The sequence below is a fragment of the Antrostomus carolinensis genome, unplaced genomic scaffold (genome assembly GCF_000700745.2).
Source record: "Antrostomus carolinensis isolate BGI_N321 unplaced genomic scaffold, ASM70074v2 scaffold38475, whole genome shotgun sequence".
In the NCBI taxonomy this organism is placed as follows: Eukaryota; Metazoa; Chordata; class Aves; order Caprimulgiformes; family Caprimulgidae; genus Antrostomus; species Antrostomus carolinensis.
Window position 1 is genome coordinate 5,685 of NW_010315008.1, and position 7,798 is coordinate 13,482.

Sequence of the window (7,798 nt, forward strand, 5' to 3'; positions counted from 1 at the left end):
TAAGCAGTGCTGGGAATGCCTTTGGGCTTCTCTGTGCTGCTCAGCTGCAGTGAGGGCACGTACCCATCACACTGACTTCATCCCTTGGAGCTGCCAACACCCTGCGCTCACCTGCCCTCGCCCTGCCTGTGCTCGCTGCTGCAGGTGCTGGTGTCCTGAGCCATGGGGGTGACCTGCAGTAGCTCCCGAGCTGGGAGGACACAGTCCGGACAGATCCTTCAGAAGGGTGCCAACCCACTGGTGTGGTCCAGGGGAAGACAGGTGTCTTCTGTCACACAGACCATGTTGCCTGACATGATCCAGGAGACTTCTCATCTTGAACTTTAAGAAGCAGCAAGCCGTAGAGGTTGTCTACGTGGATGTTGGAAGACTGGATGCATACACAGTTGGGTGCACACAGCTTCTCCTCATCTCCCCCCTCTAGGTACATGAGGTTAAGTGTCCAAGATCAGGAGAATGACATATTGCTCAACAATTCTAAAAATCCAGGTGTAGCTCATCCACAAGGAACAAGGTATCTCTGGTAGGTAGTTTGGCAGCACCTCGTGAGGGGGAGCAGGGTAAGCAGCAGCAGGTAACTTGTCCTACCTCTTCTCCAACGTGGCTGCAGAACTGCCCAGAAGCCCTGGCCAGCAATGCATGTTTCAAAGTGCAAATATCACAGCCCATGAGGAGCAAAATACTTCACTTTCATTTAACAGTCAGGGTGGGGGGTGGATGGCCATGCCCAGCCCCACTGCCAGCCAGGAACAGGCCAAGTCCCCCGGCGTCCCCTGCCAGCAGCACAGCCCTCCTGGGCGCCCAGGGCTGCCAGCAGCTCCTCGCACCGCCGCAGCGAGGAGCAATCCAAGTCAGTCTCTTTCCATCCCATGGGAACGCAAACTTTTGACATCGTTCGAGAGGCTCCGTCACTGCAAGCCGTGCATTTACATGTCTCTGCCTTCTCCCTCTGAAATGCGGGTGCCAATTTTGCTGTGTTACCAGTAATAAACTTTTAATGCCACGTATTCAAGAACCCTTGTTTGCCCCGTAGAAAGTTTCTTTTCATGCATCAGACTGGGAGAACAAAGCATGGGCTGTTTAGCCGCAGGATTTAACCACCTGTTGTAATACTCTGTTGATCTAATCTTTTGTTTTAATTAAAAGCCTTTCAGTTTGGTTTGCAGGTTTTTTTTTCCTCCCCGCACCAAACGCAGGCTTGCCACCTGCTTCACTGTCTCCATCTTGGCCTTGGAGTTCACATCAAGCCTCTTTGATTGCCCCCAAATGCATGCAAGTGGCTAGAAAAAAACAAAGCCACCCCAACAAGTGTCCAACCTGAGACCCAGCACTGTCCAGCCACTGCTTGGTACAGCGAAGGGTGAAATTAAATGGCTCCAGGTCAGCGGGGAGGTAGCAGGGTGATTCGCACGGCGTCTGCTGCTCTTCAAGCCTGCTAATCTCTATTTGAGGGGAGAAACAAACTGCCTTTGGGAAATGAGATGGGACCCTGCTCCGTGGGCACCCAGGAGATTGTTTTGGACACCAAGAGAAAGTCGTTTGCATGAGGATGAGATTTAAACTTGGTTTCAAGCACTGACACTAATTCCTCTCTATCTCATAATTAAAACATTCACATCAGAGATCTCCTGTAATGGATGCACACTTTAAAATGGCCACTTTGAATATAATTCCTACTTTTTTCCTCTACAAATTTAAATAAAACCCAGACTCTACCAGCCAGCAGAAGTACTTTTTAGCCTTTTGAGTAGGTCACTCCAGAAAACCAGCAAACAGAAAAATGAGATTTCAGAAGATGCAAAAAAGAGGAAAAAAAATGCAGCTGCAGAGATGGCACCCCTGCTGAAGCCATGCGCCCATACTGCCTTCCCCAGCCACTCATGACAGGTCCTCAGCAAGAAGATATGATCCTCTCTCCCTCCCTTTCAATTCCTTGTTCCTATCAAGCATTAAAAGCTTTTCTTATCTTTCTGAGAAGCACAGTGATAGCCCTTTAAAACTGGCCACACGCTTAACACACCAAAATAATGTGAAAACTCTGTATTCACACTGTTTCTGGCATTCCACATTTCAATGCTAGCAATACAGCAGGGAATCCTACACGGCCCCAACCACCCCTATGGAGTCATCTTCAGCTAATGTGGTCATCACAGCCTGTGAGAAGGAAAAGCCAAAATAATATCTAAGATGACTGTAGCGATACTTTGGGCACACCAAATGGTTGCAGTTTTCCATGCCTTTGTCCCTGCTTTGGCAAGAGGTATATATTAAAAGCCAAGACACCTTTGGTGCCATCACCATCCACCACAGCCAGTGCACTCCTGCACTTCCCCAAAGGTGGGCTGCTGCTGAGAGCCAGTGGGTCTGGCCAACGAGGCAGCCGAGATGGCTGCTCCGTGCCTTACCGCACCGTGCCATCGAGACCTGTCAGGATGTGTCACAACACGTGGCGCGTCATGCCTCACCGCTTCGTCGAGCAACAAGCCAAAAAAAAAAGAAAAAAAAAGAAAAAAAAAAAGGGATCTAATATGTGAGTAGGCTGGTATGTGTAAAAGAGATGAATATGAAGTAAAACATGCTGGATGCTACAGTAATAACCAGGCGCACGCAGGAGAGGCTGGAAGGGAGCCAGGGTGGGGAGGTACGAGAGGGAAGCTGCCGAGATCAGGCTGTGTGTGGCGGCCAAGCTGGAGCTGCTGGATGAGCGCAAGGCAGGTCCCAAGGCTGCCATGCAGGCTCCACCGAGACTGGCAGGAGCCCTCGGCCATGTCACCCCCTGGCCGGCACCGTGCCGAGGGCTCACCAGCCACCCGGGAAGTTCCATTTTGTGTACAGGGAAAAGGCTGGATTTTGTCCCTTAAAAATAAGGTGGTTTTTATACATGCGCCGGCCATGTTGTGTCCGTCCCTTTTCGGGAGAGGCGGGCGGAGGGCTGAGGCATGCAGAGGCGGCAGGAGGACGGGCTGGCGTCCCGGGATCCCGTAGGTGTTCGACGTGGCCCCTTTTCAGCAGTCAAACACACGTTTACCGAGTGCAAACTTCTAATGGCGTGCGGATGAGTCATTACGGGGTTTCAAAATGTGTAAATACGATCACATCCTAATTCGGTATGTCACCGACGAGCTACCCTGAATCTGCGGGGTTACTCAGCTCTGCAGAAACCTCGGAAATTCCTGACCAACCTTGTGATGAAAAAATTCATTTGCATTCGTGTCATTGCATGCAAAGAGTTAATTACTTATTTTTCTTCTTTTGGCACTGGGTTTCAATGGAGACTTCTGTGCAGTTTTACAAGCCAGTACTGCTATATTTTGCACCACCAATTTACAACCAAGTAATAAGTAAACACAAGATTTTTCGGCTACATAGGATTTTCCAAGGTGATTAAATAATTTTTTAAATAGCTCTGAGAACGAAGCTGCCTAAAATCCCCAAGGTGATAGGAAATTAACCGCATACACACACGCTCTAAAGATGTAAGAGGAATTCAAATTTACTGAGAAGTAATATAAAATATTTAAGAAAGCAAACAAAATTGAATAAGAACCCTTGCAATATAGACTAAATCTACCCAAACCAGCAGCGACTGCCTTCGCTGCAGCGGCTGCTCCGAGGCCTCCACACGTGCCCCAGGCTCTGCACGGCCCCTGCTCCGCCACAGACGGTCACAGATGGTGCACGTCCCAGGCAAACACACTTTGAAGACCTCGGAATATTTTGTTAAACCAGCAAAAGCGTTCCCCAGCCCTTCCAGCACCTCGCACCGCCGACCCCCGCAAGCGGGATTCTTTGCACAAGGCAGGCCATGGGGACTCGCCCAAGGAGCAGGGGCTGGTGGAGCTGGGAGCGGCGGTTGTGGGGTGAGCAGTGATCTGGGGCACCATCTGACCACCCAAGGACTTGGCAGTAGCTCACCTGAGGGCTTCCCAAGCTTCTCCATAGCGGGGGCCACCTCCACCACCTTCCTCAGCCCTGGGGCTGCTGCCTGCTGGAGCTGCCAGCTTATGCTGGGACGGGCAGGCAGCCTCTGCCCATCACCTGGGGCGGGAACTGCAGCCCAAAACCATGTGAGAAGGGGACTCGCCCTTATCAAGGGCTGCAGGTGCAAGGGATGGGGCCGGGTCAGACCTTCACCCCACACAGCCGGGCAGGGGAAGCACAGAGCCACCCGAGGAAGGGCTCTGGAAAGCCATCCCTCCTGAGCAGCTCAAGGAAATCCATATTTCATGTTCTGCTCCTTCTCTGCCCACGGAGTTCTTTCTCGTGGTGGTGTGTAGGTGTATGTGAGGGATTTATCCTTTCCCCACTGAATCACTGCAGCACAACATCTTTTCAACCCTTCTGTACAGCAGAAAAGAGCCTGACGGCATTTTTCCTCATTTTCCTGCTTAAGGAGACAGCTGGGGCGCTCCACAGTGTGACCCAGCTGCTCCCCAGCTCTAGACTGGGAAGCAGGACGAGCCTTCCCAGCCCCAGTGGAGCAGACAACCCCCTTCCTGCCAGCTGGCACCCCAAAACCACAGCCTGGCCCACCCAGGGCCAGCAGGACCCTGCCAAGGATGCTGATGATTTTTCAGCTGGAAAATCTCTCCATGCTCGAGGGAAGGAGGAGAGTGGGGTGCCCTGAGCACTGTGTGCCCTCCTCAGCGTCCCAGGAGCCCAGAGCCAAGCCAAACTGTCACCAAATCCCCGTCACTGCAGTAATGAGCATTTGTGCTTTAACTAAGGGCTGCTGGAAGACTTCTCATCACCATATCTGAACCTGGTGTTTCAGTACGAGTCTTCTGTATTTCAAGAAGAAAATGGTGCAGAAAGGAGTTCTGCAGCCCTTGTCATGGGCAAAGCCATTGCCAGGAGTAAAGCCATGGCCATGAGTGGATGCTTCCCCTATGGACCCTCATATTAATTGCTTAATTAGGAAAAGATACAGCAGCTTTAGGCAGGTAGCCAGCAACAAAAATTTAAACGACTTTTTTTGGGCTGCATGAGAAACAGGCACCTCCTGAAATTTCAAAGTAACACTAATGACCCTTCTGTAATAGCTGTGTAAACCACCAGTGCTTTCCAGCTGAGGACCTCACAGCTTTAAGCTTCACAGCAATTTCATGTGGCACTGAACCTGGTGGGCCCAACACAAGCCTCCGGGCCCAAGAAGGACCACGCTGGTCCAACATCACCATTTTCATTGAACTTCTCAGTCACTGCTCAGTTCAAGTTAAAAAAAGAAATATTGAGTTTTCCAGTTATACTTGTGTGCAGTCTCGAAGATCAAGAACTAACTTGTGACGTATTCTGTGCCACCCTTGCACCTTCAAGATAACAGTGCATTGCTCCCTCCTCCTCCTTCTCCCTCTCCCAGAACAGGGCAAGATCACATTGAATTGCAGACAAAAACTAGTTATCATTAAGCCACTGGTTCTGATTTCCCACATTTAATCTCCTCTGGGTTGAGCTGGGAGAAGACAGAAGGATCACACCCTACTCTGACCCCATTGGGCCAAGCAGATTTTCTCCCCTGCTTTGAATCACACCCAATTTCTATGCCATCTCAGCAACCTGGATGTTTTTGGTGGGGTTCCCTCCCTGCCCTCTGATATTTTTGCTCCCTGGTCTGTTTCTCTTCCCTTTTTATACCCCACCTCCCATTCAGTTCCTGTCCTCCAACGATATTTGGCCATCGAGACATGGGCTGGTGTTTAGAAAGCGAGTTGAAACATGGTGGATCACCAAGACAACTGTTGAGGGCAGCCAGAGGGCTGGGCAGGGATTCTTTGTCTCCTGAATTCACAAAGACCACCTATAGCTGCCTAGTATCACCTCCTAGCAGATCTGCTCTGTTCACATTCTCATGCAAATATAAGCACGTTCAAGAACACAGGAGATGGAGAGGGCACCAAATCAGACTGCCATGCTGCAGACCCGCTCTGGGTTTTAGTTTGCCCACCAAACCCCACAGGCTGTGCACACAGCGAGGCCACCCATAAATGAGAATTCAACGACCAGAGGAGGAAACGGCTTCCTCCAGTTCAAGCTACTCCCTCCTCCCCTATCCCCAGAAAATTAACATCTCCTTTTAGAAAACACACACAAAAATTTAAAAAAAAAAAATAAAAAATAAAAAAAAGGGAAGGAAAAACCCTGGAGAAACTACAGAGTTATCATGGTGAATTTTATTTTGTAAGCAACAATATAAACATGTGAATAAGAACAGGCATCATTTGCAGGGCTGGCCTTTGATCCAGAGCACCCTGAATCTAGCAACCCTTCAAGAGCAGATGAAGGCAAGCCTCCACCTGCAACTCCAGAGGCTTGCCAAGTTGCAGTCCACCAAGACCTTTGTCATGGAAAGACCAACGCTTGAATATTTGCTATTACCAAATGTATGTGCAATCTCGGAATGTACCTCCCCCCACCTCCCCCCCTAGGTTAAAAAAAACCCAAAACATACAGCTGCAAACCAGTAAAAAAAAAATTGCTTCCAGCTTATTGAGACTGAAATGGCCTGTTGGACTATAAACTGAAATATCATTCTAGAGATAACCAACTGGTCGTGACAAAGTACTGTATTTACAACTCAAAAATATAACTGTTATATACTTTAATTTATAGCAAATTTAATACATTAGTGTTTACAAAATAAATCTTGGACTCAACTGAAACAGCGTGCTGCTTAGCAAGTTATTCTTCCTTCCTCTCACTTTAATCAAAGAGACCAGCAAGCTTAAGAGCTGCTTCTGTGATCCACACACAACTTTTGATCATGCCAGATGTTGAAAAAACAGAACATTTCCTGCATCTCTAAAGTCTTGTTGCTTGGTACTTCCTATCTCTCAAGCTGTACAGTTCAAACCTTAAGCTGTCCTTTAACAAGTTCCACACATGTCTCATGAAAGCTACTCAGATACTAACCGGGGCACTGGCTAACACTACAAACTGAAGAAATACCTTATCCGCATCACTAGTTCACACAACAGGAAAGAGGAAATATAACTACACATTCAATCTCTTATTTCTAACAGCAAAGCTGCAAACTCCATTGCCTAAAGTAAGATACTTCAGTAAGTGAAACAGTACCATACAGTTCAAGAAACATTTTTTTTAAAAAACCAAACATTTTAATAGTATAAAAAGTTGTTTACTGGTGTTTCTACTATAAAGCTTTGTTCCACAAATCAAAAGTGATAAAATAATTAGATATGTTTACAGTGATAAGAGACTGCAGTGTAGACATTTCAGCTCACATTTTGCTGACTGTTTCAGTACAACACAGACTGCGACTGAATCGTTAATACACAGCTATGACACAGAGCGAACTGCAGACATGAAGTGCACACCTGAATAGGGAAGTTTACCCATTGGCATGGCAACTTACTTTCTTCAGCCCTCCCTTTTCCCTCCAGAACACATTGTAGGCAAAAACTGTATTCAGAAACTAAGGCATATAACTATTTTGAATGCAGGAAGGCAACTCTTATTGAGGGAGTTGCACAGAGGAAAAATGGATGCACACAAACACACCATGGTAAATTCCAAAGTTATATGCCAACTATTTCTCCTTAGATAAAATGACATCTGCAAAAGTGAAAATGTACAAAAAATAAAAACTGTCAAATAAATAAAGAATACAGATGTTAATTAATCACATATATAAAGAAACGTATTGGCATACTGTATGCAGTATACGGTATATTCATAGAATCACGTGGGCTGGACAGCACTTAATAAGGAGTTACATGCTAAAGACGTAACTCCTTGTCTCTCTCCTCCAAAAGATCTTATGGTTTCTGGATATCAAGTG